The following is a 24,466-nucleotide window of genomic DNA, read 5'->3' as shown; positions in this document are numbered from 1 at the left end:
TTGAGTTACGTTAAAATTTCCATTGTAGTTCAATAAATCTCCCAGATACATAAATTTATCTACAACTTCTATTTGCTCATTATGTATATGCCACTTTTCATTATCATGAACCTTTCCCTTATTTCTAAAAACAACAATTTTAGTTTTCTCAACATTTATTCCCGGCATCAATTATTCAGGGTTCTTGCGTGCTTTCGATGTACAAGAATGTAAAGGGTTTTTTCCTTACCAATTTCTAGACTCTGTCGAAAAATTAAATTACTCCGAACTTCCACCTCACGATGCATTCCATTCAACACTTAAAAATGTCAATATCAGCGACGATGATTACGCGTTTTGTCAAAGAGTGTGGAAGGAAAAAGAAATGACAACCTTTCGAGATTTTCTAGTGTGGTACAACAACCTTGACGTCGGGCCTTTCGTACAAGCTGTAAAGAATTTACAAAAGTATCATTGATATATTCAAATGTAGCATTTCAGTACCGGGTCTAGCGCGACAAATGTTGTTCGAAAGTGGTAGAAAAGAAGGGGCTGTTTTCTCCTTGTTTGATAAGTCAAACGAAGACTTGTATGACACGGTAAAACAAAATATCATGGGGGGGCCTAGTATTATTTTCAAGCGCTACCACGAGGCGGGGAAATCGTTCATTCGTGGAAATTCCCAGAAACCTTGTGGTAAGATCACTGGCTTCGATGCTAATGCTCTCTATCTACACTGTTTAGGAAAAGACATGCCTGTGGGTGCTTTTGTGCGTCGTAAGATAGACGACGGGTTTAAGACACAAAGACGTGATAAATACATGCTTGCATATGATTGGTTAGAGTGGCTGAATCATAATGGTCAGTACAATATTATACATAAGTTAAACGTTGGAAAGGAAAAGAAAATAGGTCGTTTTCAGGTCGATGGCTATGACGAATCTTCCAACACCGTGTTTCAATTTCAAGGTTGTTACTGGCACGGTCATCGTTGTTGGTTGACTCGTCATGTTCAAGACGACCACTTAATGAAAAATCACGAAAAGAAGACGCGCAAAATATAACTGCCTTTCTGAAGAGAAAAGGTTACAAGGTTGTAGAGATGCGAGAATGTATTTTTCGTAATATGCGCACTAATTTGCGACTGAAAAAATTTACAGATTCTCGCAAGTCCAAAATGAGTCGAGGTCAAATGTCCCCGGAAGACATCATTGTTGCTGTGATGACGGTAGTATAGAGGGGGACATTATAGCCCACTTTGAGGATCGGTACGATTGAGGATCGTGACGTAGCAAACAGGAAGGTAATTAGCGCCGAGAAGGGGGTAGTCGTAATCAATGATTAGGATTAATACTACGACATGTAACCTAGATTAAATCATTTGAAGAAGTCATTCCGGAAAACAAATGGTTTAATCTGTGTTTTTATTAAAAGAGTGAATGAATAATTTAGTTATAGTGTTGATAAATTTGTTTCATGTATTCAGACGATAGTTTATTTATAAAACATGTATTGGAAAAAATATGATTGATAACGACGAATCCTTTCTTAATGTATACTGAATAATATACCGATGTGTGTTCTCAAACGGGATCTTATTTTATATAGATCTTATTTTATAAAACTTACATGTATTAAAGAATAATATTATTACTGTATAATTATTGATAAATAAAGAGGAATATAGTAATCCCTTTGGAAAGCGGTCTCTTTTAAAAAATTATAAATAATGATAATTGATAAGTGAGATTTAAAAGTATAATAAATAAATAACAACTCTGATATAATCAAATGAAAAAATATTTATTCATTCAGGAAGTGTACATTGGTTAAAATCGAATCCACGTTGTTTGAAGTCTGTAACGAGATTTTGCTTTAACGTTTTTATTTTCAATTGTTTTTTTTCTTTTTGAGCACTGGCTTTTCTGTGATAAGCGATTCCTCGGATTCCTTCGTAGATAGATTGGTTGATGTTGTTTCAGGCTTTATCGAGTCCTCGGATTCGGTCTGAGTTGACATGTCAAGGTTCTGTGATTTCTCCGGATGTTGTAGGGCTATCATGTTTTAAGGTACATTTTCTGCCACGACCCTCTCCGCGTCTGTTTCGGAATTCGCGCGATGTGTCTCCTGGAGTGTCATGAGACGGCTGTACTTCTCGTAAGGTATCAACACAGATTTCTGCATCACGTCCACCATTTTTTCAGGAAAGGTTTTACGATTTTTAACAAGGTTGCGATGCCGAGCTGGTTTCTTTTTAAGTAACCTTCTTTTATTCTTTTAGCCGTCTTCTTGTCGCCTAGTACGAAGAGAAAAGATTTGTATTTTTTAAGAGCTTTTTTCTCTTCTGGATTCAGTAAAATAACACTATGGATAACGTTCGCGGCTATTTCTCCCAACACGTTTAATTGATCTCTGGTGATGGAACTTAAAATCAATTTTCTTTGTGCGGGATTTGACTGAAGCAAAAATTGTAAAAAATGTCTCTGTTGTCTGACAGCAGAAGTCATCATTAATATCTTATATCAAAGGTCTACATTTGTTCTTATAAACATGTGTATACTGTAGGGTCCTCTCCCGGAAATATATCTGTTCTGAGTCTAAATTTATCGTCGCCTTGTGGTGACGTGTCCACCAGCAGGTAACCGAAGGGACGCTTAGTTGCATCTTTGTAAGCTTCCACCAAGAGATTAGAACATCCCGGATATAACTGTCGACCCAACATTGAAATTTGCGATGCATCTCTGGCATTTTTCATCAGTATCAAATAGTAGGTATTTAAAGCTATGGTTCTTGACTTTGAACCTTTCGGAAATAAATTTTGTGTAATGAATACTACACTGAGACGTCGGTGGTGACAGCCTTGAGTAAATAAAAGTGCCATGTCGGCATCTCTGACTACTCGATGCATTAAATCGTCCAGCACGATTAGTGTATGTTGTCGATCAGAGGTCAGTTCCTCTATTTCTTTGTTTGTGGGAACCCCGTGATGTAATCTCAAGTTAGAAAAGCGCTGCTCCATTTCGTCAAAAAGAGGTTGATGAATACCGTAACAATACAAAAATTTTTTAGGAGGCTCACCGCCATACATTTCATTCAAATCGGTCAACAATCGGTATACAAATCGCGTCTTACCACTTCCTGTTTGACCGCTTATACACATACTCGAACACGGTTGAAATGGAATAGACATGCTGATGATTTAAGTCTTATCCGAGTATCATTAATCTTATATTTTTTCTGTTTTTAAAGAGGGGTTAGGTAATATGTAACCTATTGCACTGCTAAGTAAGGAAATCCATAGTTCAGAGGAACCGTTCTTTAGAGATAAGTTAACAATTGAGGTAATGATGATGAAATACACCACGATCATTTGACAAAAGTAGACAATTTCAGATTTGGGAATTTTATTTCCCATTAAACACCACGATTCTGTTGACGAGCTGGAAGTTCTCTCCATGTTAAATAAAATGCTTTTGAGTATATAGATACTACACCCTTCTTATGACCTTGTCTTGTGATAAATGACAAAACGTGAATTACACCAAAAATCTTTATTGTGTATACAAGTACAGACCCTGAAACGTGCTACTACCCCACACGCACGCTGCACGAACGGTACACGCTCGCTACACGGTTTGCACGAAACGCTGCACGGTTTACACGAAACGCTACACGGTTTGCACGAAACGCTACACGGTTTACACGAAACGCTTTGCACGAAAGGCTGCACGGTTTACACGAAAGCCTGCACGAAACGCTTTGTACACGTTTCTCACACGCTTTGTACACGATTCTCGCACGCTTTGGCCTCGATCTGGATTTTCTATTCGGAATCTCTCGGACTTTATTTAAATTATTACGGATTAATCAAAGATTAGTTAAGAATTGCAATCATTCAGTTTAAGATTAAAACTCGCTACACCAGTACTATATTAACAGGTAAAATACTCAATCTTCGGTTGTAATTAATTAATACAGATGTAGTTATCATTGAGTATGTGCCCGCTCGGTGAAATGCTTATCATCGTCTATGTAGAAACCTTTTTAAATAGACTCTAAATTACGCACTGAAAAAAATTATTATATTTGTAATTCATAATCTTTTATAGCATCCAATGTTTTTACAATTAGCCTATAGTTTGATATTAAAAAGTCGTTTCATTACTGACAAATAAACTCAGTTATTGATTTGAAAAAAATAAATGATTAAATTGCGTATGGTTTTTGAAAGCGAATTGATTTTCTTTTCTTTCTTTTTCAATTTTTGATTGATTTATTCATTTTTTGATTTATAAAAAAAAATATATATTCATTGGATTAGTTTAGGTTCTGTTTATAATTTGAAAAAGTGACATGTACACTACATTGTGCAGGAAGGGGGGGGGAGAGGTAGATTACCGAGATCTTGCTGTTGTATCTTCGAATCTGTACACGGCTAAATATAACGGGCACTTGTTTCAGTTAGTATAACATTGGGGGAAATATTATTATAGAAACAGGTGCCCATTCTAAGAAAATAAAAGGATATCCAGAGGGACCAGATACATGTAATTCATTAAATGCACTTTATTCAGAATGATAAATAATCGTTCTCGTTCTCGTTTGAGGCATCGTGTTTATCAAATAAAAACAATATATCCACCACCTTGTAAAATCCTTGATTTCAAACCCCGTCTAGACAATTAAAAAAAAGTAATCAAAAGTCACGGCTTTTAGCAATACATTCAATATACATGTATGTACATGTCCTATGTCCTATAAACTAAAAATTACGCTCTGTAATTGCGTGATTAATAAAACAACTAATAATTACACTGTACTCAAGATTTATTTCTATATATTTTTTTTATTCGCTAATACACTGGCAAATTAATTCACTGTTTACAGACAATCGGATAAATTTAAGAAATAAAATCCACGGACCGTATTTATTTGTACCCATTAAATACTAATAAAACGATTTAATTTCACTAATCAAAATCAATCGTTATTGTCCCGTGTCATCTTAGCTATGATTGACAAGAGATAATAACAGAACAAGTTTTCAGTTCCCGGCACGAGGTGCCCGTGATCGCTGTTGTGAATGACCTTGATCACTGTCGTAAGAAGAGTGTTGGAACGTGTAAAGAAGATTCTAGTATATTTTTAAGGGGTGCATATAGCAATAGATTTCTTTAAAAACAAAATTATATATAAAACACTTAACAACAAAAGCTCAGTTTGTGTTTTCATTTGAACACCCCCCCCCCCCCCGGAAATAATTTACCCTGTATTTGCCGAAGCATGTGAATTATAATTCATTTATGTGACAATTATTAACCAATTGTATGCATAAAAAGACTATAAATGATTCTTCGTTTCAACATTATTTGTAACACAATCTTGTGATATAAGAAAATTATGTTCGTTTATAAAGAAAATGAATTAACTGTGCTCCCCGGCCTAGAATTCCCATACTTCACATTTATAGCAACGCACTAAATTTTGTATTTTATTTTTCACGCCTGCCTTATCTATCTATTATTTTGTATTAATCACCAATAGGTTCCTGTAATCTTTATATACCATAATTGTAAAATGGTGAAGAAATTCAAATGAATGAATGAAAAGGACAAGACCGGGTTCTTGGTGAATTTTCTTTTTTTAAAAAATGTTTAGTATTGCCCCCTTTAAAAAATGTATTGAATCAAATACCTCTAAATTGATGTACATATAATTAATAACTTTGAACATATTTTATGTCCATCTTTATTTTTTTAAAAAAGGAAGAAAAACAAACAAATATGTAATACATTACCGAGTAATTTTATTTAATTTGTTGTTTCCGTATTTTTATTTTATACCACCGGTAATATATGCGAATAATATTACTTACAAACAACACAGAATGACATGTTGATCCATCAATATCCATATTTAAAATAAAATGACTTCCGAATGAATCCTACACGTTTTTCACACGATTCTTGCACGAAAGTCGCACGTTTCTCACACGGTTCTTACACGAAAGTCGCACGTTTCTCACACGGTTCTTACACGAAAGTCGCACGTTTCTCACACGCTTCTCGCACGCTCGCTACACGGTTTGCACGAAACGCTTTGGAGCTTACACGAAACGCTGCACGGTTTACACGAAACGCTACACGGTTTGCACGAAACGCTGCACGGTTTACACGAAACGCTACACGGTTTGCACGAAACGAAAAGCGCACGAAAGTCACACGCTTTTTTGGGGTAGTAGCACGTTTCAGGGTCTGTATATACATATGTAAATAGTTAGACAAACAAAAATATATACGGTAAATGAATCTTGAGTTAAAATTCGGTAACAGTATAAATATATGCGAAATAATAATGAAAAATAATTACGTAATGTTCATGTAGATGAATATATTGAACACGGATACTTCAAAATAAACGATGAATTAGAGCAATAATTTTTTTTAATCACATTTAAGTCAACTGCATAATCAATCATTCAACGTACATAAATAATTACCAAATTTCACAGAAGAAGCGAAATTATTAGATAACATTTCTTATCACATCCAAGAGATGAAATGATGTGACGTTATGGACCCCCCCCCCCTTTTTTTTTTCCAGTGCAACACAAACTTTACAAAATAAAGAAAATACATACAATCTCTTCGAACAACAGTGTCATGCAACAAATAATATCAATTACTCGCTTTCCGCGAGCATGTGTACTAGTTCGAGATCGAAGTCATCTATATCAGTTTCATATTCCTTTTTGCTTTTTACAGGACATAACTCGAAATCTAATGGTTCAGTGCTAACTCCGTCATTTAAAACTTTTCTCTTACAGTAAAAATAAGTCAAACCATTCCTTATTTGACGATACGTATACACACTGTTATTTCTAAGTTTGAATCCCATATTTGTTCCAGTTCCCACTTTTTGAGTTTTTAATATATCTCTGAATAAGGCGAGGGGAGCTTTAAGTCTTTTCTTTGAAATTCCCTTGCAAGAAAACTTATGTTTCGTCACCAAACGTGGTTTGATAACTTGGGATTTTCTAAACCTACATTTCTTTGCACGTCTAAGTAGTCGCTGCGCTACAATCAATTGACTGGAACATTTCTTCTGCGCACGAGTAGAGACGATGTAAGTCTTCGAACATAAACCTATCATTTCGTCACCTTCAAATTCAATTTTGAAGAGTCCAGGCGTTCTACGATCGAACTTTACGTGTCTCTCGCAACAAGTGCGAGGAAACCAATGCCGGTCGCAGTCCGCCTCGATCTCTAAACTGTCGACACAGTGACCTTTGAGACTGTGATCGTAAATCTGTCGCAATTCAGGTTTAATCACAGACACAAAGGTAGGTCCCGAAATGGCCATGTAGGCAGAGTCGGTGTCCATCTCACAGTACTCAAAGTCTGCACGGTCTACAAATCTATCCATGAAGTCATAGTAAAACTGTAACATGTGCAGTTTTGCATACTGCAAGATGAAGTAACCGATCTGAATGGGTAAATTCAGTTTGAATTTTTTCTTATTTTCTTCAATTTCGAAAAGCTCTTCCTCGTCGAAAAGTGTAGATAATTTCTTAAAAGTGGGTTCGTTTGTCTCCATCATGGCCTTTCCTTCACCGCGTACGAATTTGACGGTTTGAAACTTTTCTTGATCCATAATTGTGGATCCGAATGCACTATTTCCTTCTAGATTACGCGTATCCGCAATTATGGATTTCGTCGGGTCTACGTCGCCTTGACGTCGCGCGTCGCTTACATCGCGAACGAAATTCTTAAAACATCTTTGAGGTGTATATTCAACAGTCTGGTAGATTTTGGTAATCTCCAGACCGTGCTCTATATACCAGCGCAGTAAAGGCGTAGCTATCAATAATTTACGCGCTCTCATGCCTCCTACCAGAAGATGACGAGGTTTCGTACTCAGATTAAACCGTTTCGCGTGGTTTTGCATGTGCGGGCCTATGGTGTCAAATGGAATGTCCGTGGTGCAAAAGAGAGGACTCATCTCTGAGAAATACTCGAATGGTGTCATAGTCGGGTGTTTAAAGTGATCGGGCCAAGCTTCTGGAACCGAATGTCACTTTCTACCATGCCAAATAACTTGCCGCTCAAAACTCCTCTAATGACATCTTCATGTGTCATGGGACCTTGACCTGTAGGTTGCTTTTCTCGAGTTGACGAATTTTTTCAGCTGAAGGTTAGTGCGAATGTTGTTACGGAAAGTACACTCGCGCATTTCAACAACCTTGTAACCTTGTTTTCTGAGGTAACTCGTTACAAGTTTGGTTTTATTTTGTCTCATTTCTAAGAGTTTATCGTTTTTGACATGTCGAGTCAACCAACAACGATGTCCATGCCAGTAACATCCATGAAACTGCAGCACCGTGTTAGTCTCCTCAACAGGAAAGCGACCAATTTTTTTTTCTTTACCTGAATTCAGCTTATGTTTGATGGCTTTATATTTCCCACAGCGGGACAACCAATCTAACCAATCATATGCAATGGTATATTTATCTCGCTTCTGAGGTTTGAATTTATCGAGCATGCGCCTACGCACGAAAGCACCGACGGGCATTTCTTTTCCTATACAGTATAGGTATAGCGCATTGGCGTCAAAGTCGATAATTCGACCACATGGCTTTTGTGGATTACCACGAATAAATGACCTTTTTGTTTCGTGGTAGCGTTTGAAAATAATGCTCGGTCCTCCTATAATGTTCTGCTTGATCGTGTCGTACAGATCTTCATTTTCACGATCGATCAAAGCAAAACTGGCCCCCTCTTTCGTACCACTTTCAAATAACATTCGACGCACAAGACCCGGTACCGATATACTACATTTAAATATGTCAATGCCGCGCTCGAAATAATATTTCTGTAAATTCCTCACCGCTTGTACGAAAGGTTCGACGTCAAGATTGTTGTACCAGACGAGGAAATCGCGAAACGTTGTCATTTTCTTCTCGTCCCACAATCTTTGACAGAAGGCATATTCTTCGTCGGTAATGTTGGCATTTTTGAGACTTGAATAAAAGGCCTCGTGAGGTGGAAGTCGGTCGTAACTAAGTTTGTCTATATCATCGAAAAATTCGTATGGGAAAAAACCCTTACTTTCTTGAACATCAAATGCTCTTAAAAACCCCGAATAATTTATACCGGGACTCAGATATTGAGAGAGTCTAAAAACTTAAGTGTTTGTACTGATGCACGAATAAGCATTATTGCGTTTGAAAACGAATGCGCCGTTTTCGTCGAGTCGGAGGTGTTTGACGAGGTAACTCTTTATTAAATTAATATCGTATTTGGCCGAATTGAAACCAATGCAGATCATTTGTTCGCAATAACTTTCAAATTCTTCTTTTAATTTTTTGGAAAGCTTTTTTTCTTCATTTATCATTTTATGAATTTCCTCATCGTCTCTGATGCACTCGAGTGCGTCATCACAAATTCTCTCGTCAAACACCGAGTCCTCGAGGGCGCTAAACACATCAGAAAACTTTTGTTTAGTTAACTCGGTTGCTCTCTGAGCGATTGTTGACATGTACTCTAGCATTTTTTCGACAAGAGAATCAATGTTTGATTCAACAATGCATAGGGGTTCGGTGTGGTCTTCTACATTTGAACAGATGCTTACGGATACGGGGACGTGTTGTTCCGTATATTGAAGACTTGCACTGTTTTGACCATCATCAGTTGGTACAAGCATAGATTCAAAGTCGTAAACTAAAAACCATTCATACAAACGATCACTGGAATTAACAGTGATACCGTATTGTTCTAATTTATCAAAAATTGTGTTTGGGGTAGAATAAACCCCCCCTGGAAATTGTCTCCTTGTTTTATTCTTGCACACTCGCTGATGTTTTTTCAAGTTTTTCAAATACCAAAAATGACGATGACAAGTTTTGCACTGAAATTTTTTGGCGTAAGTGTCGAATTTTGTAATGTATGACAAATGATGTTCGAAGAGATTTAAGTAAATATCATTTGAATATTTACATTTTGATTTGTAAATAACATGTGCAGAACCATCATCTAGCAAAGAAAATACGTTGACATTGATTTCGAAACATTTTTCGAAAAAGACTAGTTGATCTAAAGTAATACCAGGAAACGTTTTTGAATTTGAGTTTATGTCTTTGTTTTGTCTTTTGTTAAAGGAGACCCATTTTTGAAATAGCTCTTGGGTTTGTCTCTCCAACAAAGACCAATCTTTTTTTATTTTTTTTTTTGAGTGTGCATTTATTTATTTTTTTTATTTATTCACACAACATACATAACATTATACATATACATCAAGTTTCAGAAGCAGAAGTGCGTTTTTATTTTATGAGAGAGAGAGAGAGTTAAGAGAATAGTAGGTTCCACCTGTTCCACTGGGTATCAAACTTTTCCTTTCCACCAATCTTATAAGAAATAAATTTTTGTGTTTCATAATGAAACTTCATTTGTGATATTGCAGTATGTACATTTATAGGTTTCTGGGTGCATCTTGCAGTATAAATATAATATTTAAGCCAAAGAAGAATAGCATTTTGAACATCAGTGTTTTCATCAATAAACCCTAAAATAAAAGATTTCTTAGTAACTCTAATCTTTAGACCAGTTTTATCTTCAAGTAAATGAACAAATTCTTCTAGAAAAATTTGTGTACTATTGCATTCCCACAAAAGGTGTTCTATTGTTTCCTCCTCGGTTTGGCAAAAACTGCAGAACTTACAGTCATTTTCTTAATTTTGAATAAGAATGAATTTGTTGCTAAAATTTTGTTTATAATCCTATATTGGAACCATTGGAGTTTACAGTCTTTTGTTACTCTGAAGGGTATTATGTGAATTTTTTTCCATTCCTTAATTTCAACTTCTAGAAGCTCACTCCAATGTGTTTTTCCTGCTGCAACAGAAGAATTTTGATTAAGGATTTCGTAATAGCATTTAGATTTTTTACATTTCGTTACTGTGTAGATATTTGACATGAGCTTTTTTATTGTTTTTTCCTTACCAGAATTTTTCATTCAAGCCTTTATAGCATGAATAATACTATTGTATTCTAAAAAATTAATCTTTATATTTGGATAGGTGTTACAGAAACACTCATAAGTAAAGAGTGAACCATCCTCATTTATGATATCATTAAGTTGTCTAATGTTACTGTCAAACATTTGTTTATTATAAAATGGTTTTCCACCGATATGTAAATGCGGATTGTAAAATAATGGTGAGTCACCAGCAACATCAAACTTTTTTTCAAGGTTTTGTAACATTATCCATGACTTAAAAACATCTGTCCAAAATTTATTCTTCAATCTTTTTAAGAAGGTTGTAGTGTATTCAATTCCACAACTTAAAAATTTGTTCAAATTGAATTTTGGAATGAGGTGTTCAATCCCCCTATTTGTAAAGATGAGCTGCCTTATCCAAAATAATTTCATGGAAGCTATAAAAGACATCAGATTTAACATTTTCAAACCTCCATCTTCATATTTTTTTTTACAATTACTTCTTTTTTTACTCTATGCGTTGAGTTATTCCATATAAATGAGAAAAAGACTTTTTCCAATTCCTTACAATACAGTTCAGAAGGATTTGGGATTGACATTAAAATATGATTTAATAAAGGTAAAACTAATGTTTTAATGACTGTAATTTTCCCTATGGGAGTTAAATACCTTTTCTCCCATTGTTTAAGTATTGATTTAATATGTACTAATTTTGGTTCATAATATAATTGTTGTACCTTAAAATGTATTCCTAGAAGAGTAAATCTGGTAGTTCCCCAGTTAAGTTTGTAATTTGGCAATAAAATTTCATCACTAAACTTTTTAGAACCTATCCACACTATGTGAGTTTTGGCATAGTTAATATGTAATCCAGACATTTCTGAAAATTCCTTTAATGTTTCCAGTGTTTGTGTGAGGGACTCTTTACTACCATCAAGAATGATTGATGTATCATCAGCTAACTGAGAAATCTTTTTTTCAATATTGTTTACAGTAATACCTTTAATATTTTTATTTAATCTAATTTGGATTGCTAAAATTTCAGCACATATAATAAATATATATGGTGACAAAGGATCGCCCTGTCTGCAACCCCTCTGAATGTTAATTCTATCAGAGAGATTACCACCTTGGTTTATTGCAGATGTAATGTCGGTATTAAAGAGCGATACCCATTTCTTAATTGAAGGACCAAAGTTAAAAAAGTTAAGTGCGCCTTGTATAAAGCTCCATGATAGAGTATCAAAGGCTTTTTCAAAGTCAATAAGTAGTAATAGTCCAGGTATATTTTCTTCCTCAGTGTAATGCATTATGTCGTAAATTAGCCTTGTGTTTTCTCCTATATATCTATTGGAAATGAAGCCTGTTTGATCTTGATTAATTATTTTATCTAAATAACATTTTGCTCTGTTAGCAATAGACCCATATGCAATTTTATAGACGGTATTTAACAAAGTAATAGGTCGCCAGTTCTTTAAGTATTGTCTTGGCTTGTCACCTTTTGGTAACAAAGTAATGACACCATGTCTTTGTGTAATAGACAGACTGTTATTCTTATATCCGTAATTAATAGATCTAACTACAAAAAAACCAATATATTTCCAAAACATCTTGAAAAATTAAGCAGAAAACCCATCCGATCCAGGGGATTTATTTGATTTCATTTTGTAAAGCGTAGAAGAGGCCTCCTCCATAGTAATTTCGCCCTCTATAGATTCTGACTCTTTGCATGAAAGCTTAGGTATTTCTTTATTGCTTAACTTGCTGAATAAATCAATATTTGTATTTACTGTACTTTTTGTATATAACTGTTCATAAAATGATTTTGTTTCCCTCAAAATTTCTGATTGGTCATAAATAGCATTTCCATTATTATCCTCCAATCTTAGTACATGTATGATCTTACTAGTAAAGTTTCTGGATTCTAGTGTACAAAAATAATGTGATGGTTTTTCACCTTCCTCAACCCATTTTGCTCTACTTCTGATATATGTACCCTGTAACTTATGTTTTCGAATGTTCTCCAATTCTTGCTTTTTACTACACAATTCATCAATATTATTTTCACTAACATTTTCTTCCAATATTCTAATATTTTCTACTAATTCTTTCTCCTTATTTTCATTCTTCTTTTTGATATAAGTTGCATAGGAAATAGTTTTACCCCTTATTTCAAAGAGCAGGGTTTCAAGGAATAATTGATCATCAATAGTGAAGAAAATGTCTGAATCTAAAATATTTATGTTATCAAAATTGTATACTGGAATTGCATATTGTTTTTTAACCTCTAAGATAACTTTTTTGATGCATTCCAGATATTTTTCATCATGAAGTAAAGAGTTGTTAAACTTCCATAGACCCCTTCCTTTCTTAAAGTCGTTAAAGGCTATAGACAATGATATCATGGAGTGGTCTGATCTGTAACTAGATTCTATAGTACATTTTTCTAAACCTGACAAAAGGGACTCTGATATTAAAAAGAAATCTAAACGACTTTGTTTCAAAGGAGTTTTTCTTCTCCAAGAGTATCTACGAACTAAAGACCAATCTTTATTCAGGTTATATGCTAAACAGCGGAAAGCACAAAGGTTGTCTTTATATACATAACCTTTCTTATTCGTTGTCATTGAAATGAGTGATTTTGATTGACTGATGTGTTCAGGCATAGTAACTCTACCATTTCCCAAAACAAAATTCAAATGATATGTGACGATGCGGACATTTGTGATCAGAAATGGTTTCCACTTTGTATCGGGACGCTGACGCAAAATATAATCAGTGATGTTTAATTGCTGCATGCGATGCTGTAAACGTTTTAAATGAATTCTTCTCGATACGTAAATGGGGCGTTAAAATACCTCTTGATTGTGATAAGGTTTAAAATACCGATATTCACCTGTTTCGGTGTTTTTCAATATTAAACCAAATTCTAGATTTAAACGGAAGGCTTTTTGTTGACGGTCATAAATTTCGTTTCCTGCTTGCATAATTTCGGAAACGGTGAAATGATTATCAGTAGGAAAGTTGTATACACTACAAACATTTCCTTCCTGGTGTCTTCTCAGGATTAAAGGAGCATTCGTCTCATATACTTCCTTTAATTGTTCATCAATTCTGTCGCCTTCCCCCCACGGCGGAGACCCATTCCCCCAGGGTCTGGATTGTAACAGACCTGCTCCTATTTGAACATGATCATTCATCTGATGAACGTACAATGTTCGTCGACAATCAAATCTTTGATGGCATGTCCGACACGTATAGCCAAAAGAAGCATCCTAAACGAGAATTTAAAAAAAAAATAAACTTCATTGTAGAAAAATAATAGTATACGATTAACCATCAATTTCGTAAAATGTGTGTTAGATTTTTTTTTTATTTTACCTTCGGTGCGTGGTCTTGTTTTTTTTGTGTTGATGAATTTGATGATCTTTGTTCATTATTCTAAATTTAAAAAAAAAATCAAGATTCATGTGATGAATGAATCATGAATACAAATTTTAAGAGATTGCTGCCTCACTGCAGACTTATATAGATATAATAGATATAAAATTTATAATTATGAAAAAAAAAAAACAAAACAAAAAAAAACCCAAAGCTGTTGTCTTGTGCTGATGTCGAAGGGATTGATGCATCGTTGTTCTGCTTTAATTAAAAAAAGACCAGTTAAAATATATTTAAAAAAAAAACAAGAGGCCCAAGGTCCTTAACGGTCACCTGAGTATAATACAACAATTTAGAAGTTAAATACACTTACAGATGAAGCTTTGTTGCCCTAAAGCAAGAGAAGTAGGAAGATCAGGATCAACAAAATAATTAGTCTAGTATTCAGTAACAACTCATAGCTTAAGTTCTAATCTGTCCCCCACTTAATATTATCACCATGCAGTCTATTAACAAACTATAAGTGCTTCTGTACTATTTTTAAACCCATATTAAGACCTCTAGCATTGACCTCTCTTATGGTCTTTGAAGAACTTTTAATAAGATAAGTTATTTTTGTCTCATTTTTATTTATCTATTACTTACAGGTCTACCTGATTATTAAAACTAAGAAAGTACTTTTTGAATTATACAATAAACATTCTTGCAGAATTATCTTATTCTATTAACCTTTCAAAAACATTATTTACAGTGATTAATTATCAAAGATGAATGGAAAAGGGGAATAACTTCTCTCTGTAGAATACAAATTAATAGAGCCCTGCCCAGGACCATAATGCTTAGACGAATTGTCCAGATGTTCAAAAATCTGGTAGAAATACGCTTACTTATATCATTTAAACTTTTACTCAGTTTGCTTTCGATATGCCCAGAAGCAGAGAAGAATTTCACAGGTACAATGCATTTTCACTACAGATTCAACAAAGCCTTACCCTAACACCAGAACCCAAGACCAAAGGTCAAGAAATTTACAAATTTGGAAGAGTTACCCTCATCATCATAACTATGGACTTAAAGAATTAACACTTTTCGACTATATTATCAAAAGCCCCCCCCCCCCCCTTCCTCGTTATGCCAGAACCCCTGACCCTATTACCACAAGATTTAAAAATTCTGTTCGAAGCTCCCATCTTCATCATAGCTAAGCAATTTATTTATCAGCTCAACACTAGGGAGCATACAGGATTAGTTAATGATTAATTAATAGAATTAATGCAATACAGCCCCCCCCCCCCTCCTCAAGAACCCCCAAAACTGAGGCCATGTATTTAAAAATTTTGGAAGAGGCATCCTTGCCTATCATAACCATGCACTTAGTTTGTTTAAATAATCTCCAGTAGCAAAGATTTTCATAGAATCAATGCATTTTCACTATATAATCAATAGAGCCCCGCCCTAACACCGGAACCCCTGACCCTGGGGCCATGAAATTCACAATTTTTAAAAAGGCATCTTTATGCATCATAACCATGCACTTAGTTTGTTTAAATAATCTCCAGTAGCAGAGAAGAAGATTTTCAAAGAAATAATGCACTTTCACTCTATGATCTATATAGCCCCACCCTGGGGCCAGAACCCCTGACCCTGGGGCCATGAATTTCACAATTTTGGTAGAGGGCTCAATGCTTATTACAATGATGCCAACAGTTTGACTGCTTGATGTCCAGGAGTAAAGAAGAAGATTTTTAAAGATTGCATTATTTTTGGTGGTTTTAGCCCCACCCCTCAGGCCCCAGGGGGGCAGGGACCATGAAATTCACAATTTTTGTTCCCCTTCACCCATAGATGCTATATGCCAAATTTGGTTGAAATTGGTTAAGCGGTTTCAGAGAAGAAGCTAAAAATGTTCAAATGTTAACGCACGACGCACGCCGACGGACGAGAACGGATAGCAATAGGTCACCTGAGTGACTCAGGTGACCTAAAAAATTACTATGAATTTGATATAAAAAAGATTCAAGAAAATAAATGTCATCAATTACCACAGATCTGTTGCTTTTGTTTCGTTGCATTGACGTCGTGGATGTTGTTGGAAAATTGTTCTAAATAAATAAAGACGTGTGAGAGAATTAGAAAGAGAAATAAGATCTGTCCTTTTTTTGTTATTATTATTTTTATTTTAAACAGCATTTTTCGTAACTATTATATCATTATAAAGTAATGAATGCTGAATACAAAAAATGACAAACTCGGGATATTAATTAAGATGTCTGGATCATTCTACTAATCGATATTTTTAAGTGATCGTTTCCCGTGTTGAAGGGAAGTAACTGGTATAATTTTAAAAAATCTCGGATGATGATGTGTAAAAAGGAATATAGATGTACACGTGTACTGCTTTCCCAGACGGATTAATTACACATACTGTATTTGTTTTATATGTAAAGAGTAAAAAAGGGATTTTTTAGTCTATCAAAGCATATAAATAAACCTGCGCTCAATGTATTTTTTCACTTCCTAACTTGTACCTATAGTATTGACATCGAGAAGGACAGAAAAAATGGCAGGAAGAAAAGGTGAAAGTGTAAGTATTTAGACATATTTTATGAATTATGTAGAAGGATTTTTTTTATTTTCAAAGATTATTTTCATCTTCCTGCGATGTCATCTAATATCATACGAAGCCAAAAACTATCTATTAGGAGAATTCTTTACAGCAGATGTAATGCAAAAAAATTGTTAAGTGAAAGAATAAGAATGTTTATTAAGTCATGTAAGCTAAAAAATGGATGGTAAGGGACAATAACTCTCATGTACATGTATTCTCATTCATACATTTTCTTTGTTGTATATCTAATGTAAAATGGTGTCATGGATATTCACAATTCAATCATGTTTATAAAGTAGACATTAATTTCAAACCTTCACATCAAAATAATGTATTTGAACTAATTTTAACACATTTTTTGAAAAAGAGAGTGTACACTCAAATGAATGTTTTTAAATACCGACATACTTTTAATGATACCTATAACATCTTATAAAAATATGATAACCTATTATTAGTTATATTTCAACTATATTTATTGAAAATAAAGATTTTCTACAGTACCAACCAGACCCAACCTGACACCAAAGCAGTCCCAGAAAGCAGTCCCCGGGACTGCTCTGGGACCGCTGTGGTACTGCTCATGGACTGCTCTAGAAAGCAGACCCAGCAGTCCCTGGGACTGCTTTGTTCACTCATGCGTGAAAAAGGTTCTGAGTGACATGATAGCTCCGCCCCTTGTGTATTCTGAATTTGCAGCTCCTTGTTGTTGTTTTGTTTACTTTCTGCAGAAGGCTTTCTGTTTAAGATAAAAGCAAATATAAAAAAAAACAAGTATCAATTTCTTACAAAAATTAAATAAATAGAGATAGTTATACATGTAATTACTAAATGTCTTCAGAGGGCTCTAAATTTACACAACTGTAGTCTAGAGTTAATTTTAAGAAAATAAAAGGGAAAAAAAGGGAAGTCAGGGGATGATTTTTATCCCTTAAATTAAACTTCAATACAGGTGTTTGAAAAGAAAATACCTAGGCCTATTTAATAAATTATTGCTGTCAAATTACATATGTACTCAAAGTTTGCATTAGCACTATTTAGAAAAAAACAAACAAAAAACAAACAAACTTGTCATTTCAGTAAGATACATGTATTCAGAGGAACGTACTGAACTGGATTTTTTTTTCTTAATTGACAAAGCTAATACCATGCTTAAAAAAGAGCACTCCATGATATTTTTTACTACCCTCAAATAAAACCTAATGATTTATTTGATGACCAAGAAATAAAATTATTCTATCATTCTTCTGTCACATAAACAATGTGAACAATTATTCGGGGATTTATTTATGAATTAGTTTTTAATTTATAAACAAGTTATTAAAAGAGTACATTTATTTAAAAAAAAATAACATTTGAAAATATCGGGAATTGTGACTTGTTTCTTATTTCTTTTGTTTGTGTTTACCTGGCCGGTTAATACAATGGGATTGTATAAAATGATGTCAACACCTGAGGTTTCAATCGCCTTTGGGCATAATTAGCAGAAATTTGGGTATCAGTGTTACACATCACTGAACACGCTGGTCAACATTGACACTAATTTCAATCTATGTCCTGCAAAAAATCTTAGTTTCAATAATTGTGTATAAATTTATTTCGGGATTAATTAATTTTGAACATAATCTGAGGGTTCCATTTGCGTGATTTACAGATGTACACTCGAACATTTATATAATAAAACACTTAAAACTGAGAATCTAAAGATAATTAAATTGGGAAGTCATTGAAAATAATCATGACTGAAATATAATACTCGGCAATGTTTAACAAAGAATTTTTCAAAAGCTCCAATACTTAAGAAAAATGCATTAAGAGTATAATATGGGAATCGGCCTCGCTCTATAATTATTATTATCGATTTAAAGCTAATTCTGGTATAAAATAAACAATTCAAGTTTAATTTTCTGTATAAAAAAAATAAATATGAAAACCAATATCAATCACGAAAAATAAAGAAATTGGTTTATTTTGGTTAAAAATTAATACATGTAATACCAAATAATAACTGTGTTTAAATATTCATGTTATTAATAGGTGTGAACTTAGATCTTCTTCATTCAATAATTTTAAATTGTTTCTATACACGTACTGTGAGTTTCTTAACAGTTCAGAAATGACTGTCGCGTAAGAATTGTAAATATTTGTTGATACTAATCAGAAAAAATTGCTCATCAATTTCAACTGCCTTTTATATAGTTACATTGTTTATTGGTAATCTCATTCTGAGTAAGCTCCTCCCATTAAATTAATTAACCCCGCCCACTGGGACTGCTGGGACTGCTTTCTGGGACCGCTGCGACCGCTGTGGGACTTCTGTGGGACCGCTCTGGGACTGCTTTAGCAGGGACTGCTTTAGCAGACCCAGAAAGCAGTCCCCGGGACTGCTCTGGGACTGCTTTGTGTCAGGTTGGGTCTGGTTGGTACTGTACTTTGAACTATTTTGAGGATGAAAACACCCCAACAAGTAAAAGAAGCATAATCAAACAATGCTAAGTTCGTTGCTCTGATATTTACCGCAAATGTCAAATTCAATGTTAAGCGAATGAGTGATACATGTACATGTAATGTAATATCCGCAAACTTTATAAAAGTATATATCTTTCATTATTTATTTGTTTCATTTTCAGACCAATGATGTGTGGTTAAGTTCCCGGGTCATTGTGATCGATTCAACCCCTAGAGGGCCTTGATTTCGCCAGGTTTGTTTTTATCAATTTGAATTTTTCTAATTTCTATTTTTTAAATTGTAAATATTCTACGATCAATCAAGAAATGCAATATATAAACTATCGATTAACCAACAAATGTTAATGAATGACAAACACATTCATGAAAATTATCTTAATAAAAAAATGTGATTATGCATTTTTTTTTTGTAGGTGAGGAGAAGAATTGACTTTTCCTCGGAGGCTGGGGATGGCGCATGCGTGACCCTCCAAACACCTGCAGCGTCCCCCCAAATTCCTGCAGATACGGTACATATATCTTATATTTTCATTAACAACGATTTTCAAAATGTGGTACTATACCTTGCATGTCTGCTGGTGTCTTTGATATTTTCTCTCGTCCAAGTATTCAGCGCTGCAGTTATCACACTTAAATAATTTATCCTTATGCTCCTTGCGGACATGTAATGTGCGATGTGATGAAAACTTAAAAGTATAGTCACAGTAAAAGCATTTAAATTCTGCTTTGCACACTCTAACATGTCGATCATAATTGTCTTTACGATTTAGTACCTTTTCACAAATATCGCAACGAAAACTATTTCTCTTTTCGTGTACATTTTTATAATGTCGATTGTAATTAGAAACAGTAATAAAGGACTTGTTACATAAAGCACAAAATGTCTGCATAATTCACAGTCGTTCATTCAAATGACATTGAACACCTACTTAAACAATGAGTACATTTTCCTCAGTCTTGTATAGTATATCATTAGTCATACACATGCATTACATTATTTTACATGGATAATCTTTTTCCGGGTTATGACTGAATTCGTCATGTGTTATATGTAAAAAATGTGTAAGCTTCCGAGGGATTCACCCCGAACCCCCATCAGGACCATGGCCTTAAAAGACCTACTGGGGGGGGGGCTTCATTACTGCCCCCCTCCCCCTACCTTTTACTGCACCCTCTCGTTACGAAATTCCTGGATCCGCCACTGGTTAATGTATTTCATGTAAGGTCATCTTTAAAATTGTTTGGCTGTGCTCTCCCGACCGACTCAATTTGTCTACATTCCAGAAAACGAAATAATTTTTTCTTTATTCCTTTTATCTTGTCAACAAATATTTTTAACAAGAGGCCCAAGGGCCTTAACGGTCACCTGAGTATGATACAACAATTTCAAGGATGCATAGAGTATTAAATGAACTGAAAGGTGAAGCTTTGTTGCCCAAAAGCAAGAAAAATAGGGTGATCATGATCAACAAAATAATTGGTCTTAATATTCATTAACAGTTCATAAATTAGGTTCTAATCTGTTCCCCATTTTATCACTATCACTATACAGTATATTAACAAATTATCAATGCTTCTGTACTATTTTAATCCTTTGTTGAAATCTCTTACATTGGCATCTCTTGGTCTTTGATGAATATTTAACAAGACAAGTAATTGTTGTCTCATTTTTATTTATCTACTACTTACAAGTCTATCTGATCATTAAAACTATGAAAGTACTTTTTGAATTATACAATAAAAGTTTTTGCATAATTCTCTTGTTCTATTTACCTTTCAAGTACATTATTTACAGTGATAAATTATCAAAAGTAAATGGCAAAGGGGAATAACTCCTCTCAGTAGAATACAAACTAATAGAGCCCTGGCCAGGACCAGAACACTTGACCAAATGGTCCAGATGTTCAAAAATCTGGTAAAAATTCCCTTCCTTATAAAAACTTTTACTCTGTTTGCCTCAGATATGCCCAGGTGCGGAGAAGATTTTTAAATAAATAATGCATTTTTACTACAGATTCACTATATTATCAATAGAGCCCCAAACCCGAACCCCCCACCCCCAAAACACCAGAGCTTCTGACCCTGGGACCATATGTTTGCTCATCATCACTTTGTTTATCTGCTTAACACTAAGGAGCAAACAGGATTATTTAATAGAATTAATGCATTTTCACTAAATTATCAAGAGCCCCACCCTCACACCAGCACATCTGACCCAGGGGTCATGAAATTCACTACTCTGGAAGAAGCACACTTGCTCATCATAACTATACACTTAGCTTCTTTGCTTTTTTAACCAGAAGAAGAAAAGAATATTTTCAAAGAAATTTTGCTTTTTCACTTTATAATCAATAGAAGCCCCCCCCCTTCCCCCTCACCAGAACCCTTAAACCCGGGGTCATAAAATTCACAATTTTGGAAGAGGCATCCTTGTGTATCATAACAATGTACTTTAGTCTGTTTAAGCAATACCCAGGGGCAGAGAAGAAGATTTTCAAAGAAATAATTCACCTTCACTATAGGATCTATATAGCCCCGCCCTAGCACCAAAACTCCTGTCCCCGGGGCCATGAATTTCACAATTTTGGAAGAGGCATCCTTGCTTATCATAACAATGTACTTAGTTTGTTTAAATAATACCCAGGTGCTGAGAAAAAGATTTTTAAAGAATTAAAACATTTTCACTTCATAATCAATAGAGCCCCGCCCTAACACCAGAACCCCTGATCCAGGGGCCACGAATTTCACAATTTTGAAAGAGGCATCCTTGATTATCATAACTATGTATTTAATGTGTTTCAATAATACCCAGGAGTAGAGAAGAAGATTTTCAAAGAATTAATGCATTTTCACTATATAATCAATAGAGCCCCACCCTAACACCAGAACCCCTGACCCAGGGGCCATGAAATTCACAATTTTGAAAGAGGCACTCTTGCTCATCATAACTATGTACTTAGTTACTGAACTTAATACCCAGGAGCAGAGAAGAAGATTTTCAAAGGATTAATGCATTTTCACTATATAATCAATAGAGTCCCGCCCTAACACCAGAACCCCAGACCCAGGGGCCATGAAATTCACAATTTCTGAAGAGGCACTCTTGCTCATCCTAACTATGTACTTAGTTAGTTTATTTAATATCCAGGAGCAGAGAAGAAGATTTTCAATGAATTAATGCATTTTCACTATATAATCAATAGAGCCCCACCCTAACAGCAGAACCCCTGATTCAGGGGCCATGAAATTCACAATTTCTGAAGAGGCACTCTTGCTCATCATAACTATGTTTTTAGTTAATTTCTTTAATACCCATAAGCAGAGAAGAAGATATTCAAAGAAATAATGCATTTTCACTATATAATCAATACCCCCCCCCCCCTTTCACCAGAACCCCTGACCCAGGGGCCATGAAATTCACAATTTTGGAAGGGGCACTCTTGCTCATCATAACTGTGTACTTAGTTAGTTTATTTTATACCCAGGAGCAGAGAAGAAGATTTTTGAAGAAATAATGCACTTTTACTATATGATCTATATAGCCCCACCCTAGCCCCAGAACCCCTTACCATGGGGCCATGAATTTCACAATTTTAATAGAGGGCTCAATGCTTATTACAATCATGCTAACAGTTTGACTGCTTGATGTCCAGGAGTAAAGAAGAAGATTTTTAAAGATTGCATTAATTTTAGTGGTTTTTGCCCCACCCCTCAGGCCCCAGGGGGGCAGGGACCATGAAATTCACAAATTTTGTCCCCCTTCACCCATAGATGTTATATGCCAAATTTGGTTGAAATTGGTTGAGCGGTTTCAGAGAAGAAGCTGAAAATGTTCAAATGTTAACGCACAACGCACGCCGACGGACGAAAACGGATAGCAATAGGTCACCTGAGTGACTCAGGTGACCTAAAAATTTGAGTCGGGAAAGCACAAGCAAACATTTTTTTAAGGATGATCTAACCACGATTATCTAGAGGACCTGTTTTATAAAGAAGAAAAAATTACGACTACGACCAAATTTAATTCTGCTAATACCTTTCTTTTTCTATATTAAAACAATCTTTTTAATTGTGTAGAAAGATACTTTTAGCAAGTATAATTTTAAACAAAATTATCAATTTTGCACATTTTCCAATCAGCAAGAATTTTGTTTTGCTCGTAGTCGTAATTTTTTTCTTTAGAAAATACAGGCCTCAGTTTTTTCCTTCCTTCTCTTTTCGTAGGAAATAAACTTACTGAACACAGATTTGTTTTATACATCCTTAAGTTTTCCTGTCCTTTTCATTACAATATAATTTATCTTTTCCAGACAATCGCAGAAGAAAGTATTCAGCAACGTGTGCTGAGGCTTGAAGAAAGTTTGGAAGCACTGCGACAGGATCTGGAAGGGAGGAGAATCCTCCGGAAGTTGAATGTTTGCAATTTTTGCAAAAATTAAAAATGTTTAAATTTTCAACCTGTCTTTTTCAATTCTGTTAACGGTTGAAACAGACTGTAGCAATGTACTCAAAATTTACAAAAGAACTACTGGCACAATAATACAAAGATTACAAATAATTCAAATATTTATATTTCGTTTATTAAATACATAAAGAATTTCACAAAAGTCAACATGTTTATAAAAATATATTTTTCTTTTTCATTCACTGACACTACATGTATCGTCTACTGAAACAACACATCAATAGAGTTAATCCATATTTACTTAAAATTTCACTTTTTTATTTCCCCAATAATCCATACAACGTCATTGTTTATAATTCCTTTTTTTTTATTCCCTCAATTCCTCACTACAAACAATGATTTTTTTTTTAAATGATGATATTTGGTTTGGAGCAAAATAAATTAAAAAAAAACACACATAATTTATTTGAAAATTTTTTTTTAATCGATACATATCATTTATAAAATCAGACACCAAGCGATCATTAGCATGCGGATTTAAATTATAAAAGTCATGTACAATGTTATTCATGGAACATCCTTTAATTCTTTGTAAGATGAATTAGATACAATAGTGTCCACACAAGGAA

At 34.5% G+C, this 24,466-nt stretch overlaps 1 pseudogene; it reads left to right on the top strand.

The window, feature by feature from the left end:
- The first annotated feature begins 1,207 nt into the window (after positions 1-1,207).
- LOC133199060 (uncharacterized) lies at positions 1,208-23,871 on the top strand (annotated as a pseudogene).
- The last annotated feature ends 595 nt before the right edge of the window (positions 23,872-24,466 follow it).

Source organism: Saccostrea echinata, unplaced genomic scaffold (genome assembly GCF_033153115.1).
Source record: "Saccostrea echinata isolate AGI-Se365-2 ecotype Australia unplaced genomic scaffold, CSIRO_AGI_Sech_v1 ptg000033l, whole genome shotgun sequence".
NCBI lineage: Eukaryota > Metazoa > Mollusca > Bivalvia > Ostreida > Ostreidae > Saccostrea > Saccostrea echinata.
Note: the sequence above shows the minus strand (reverse complement) of the source record. Positions and strands in the feature narration are given on the sequence as shown.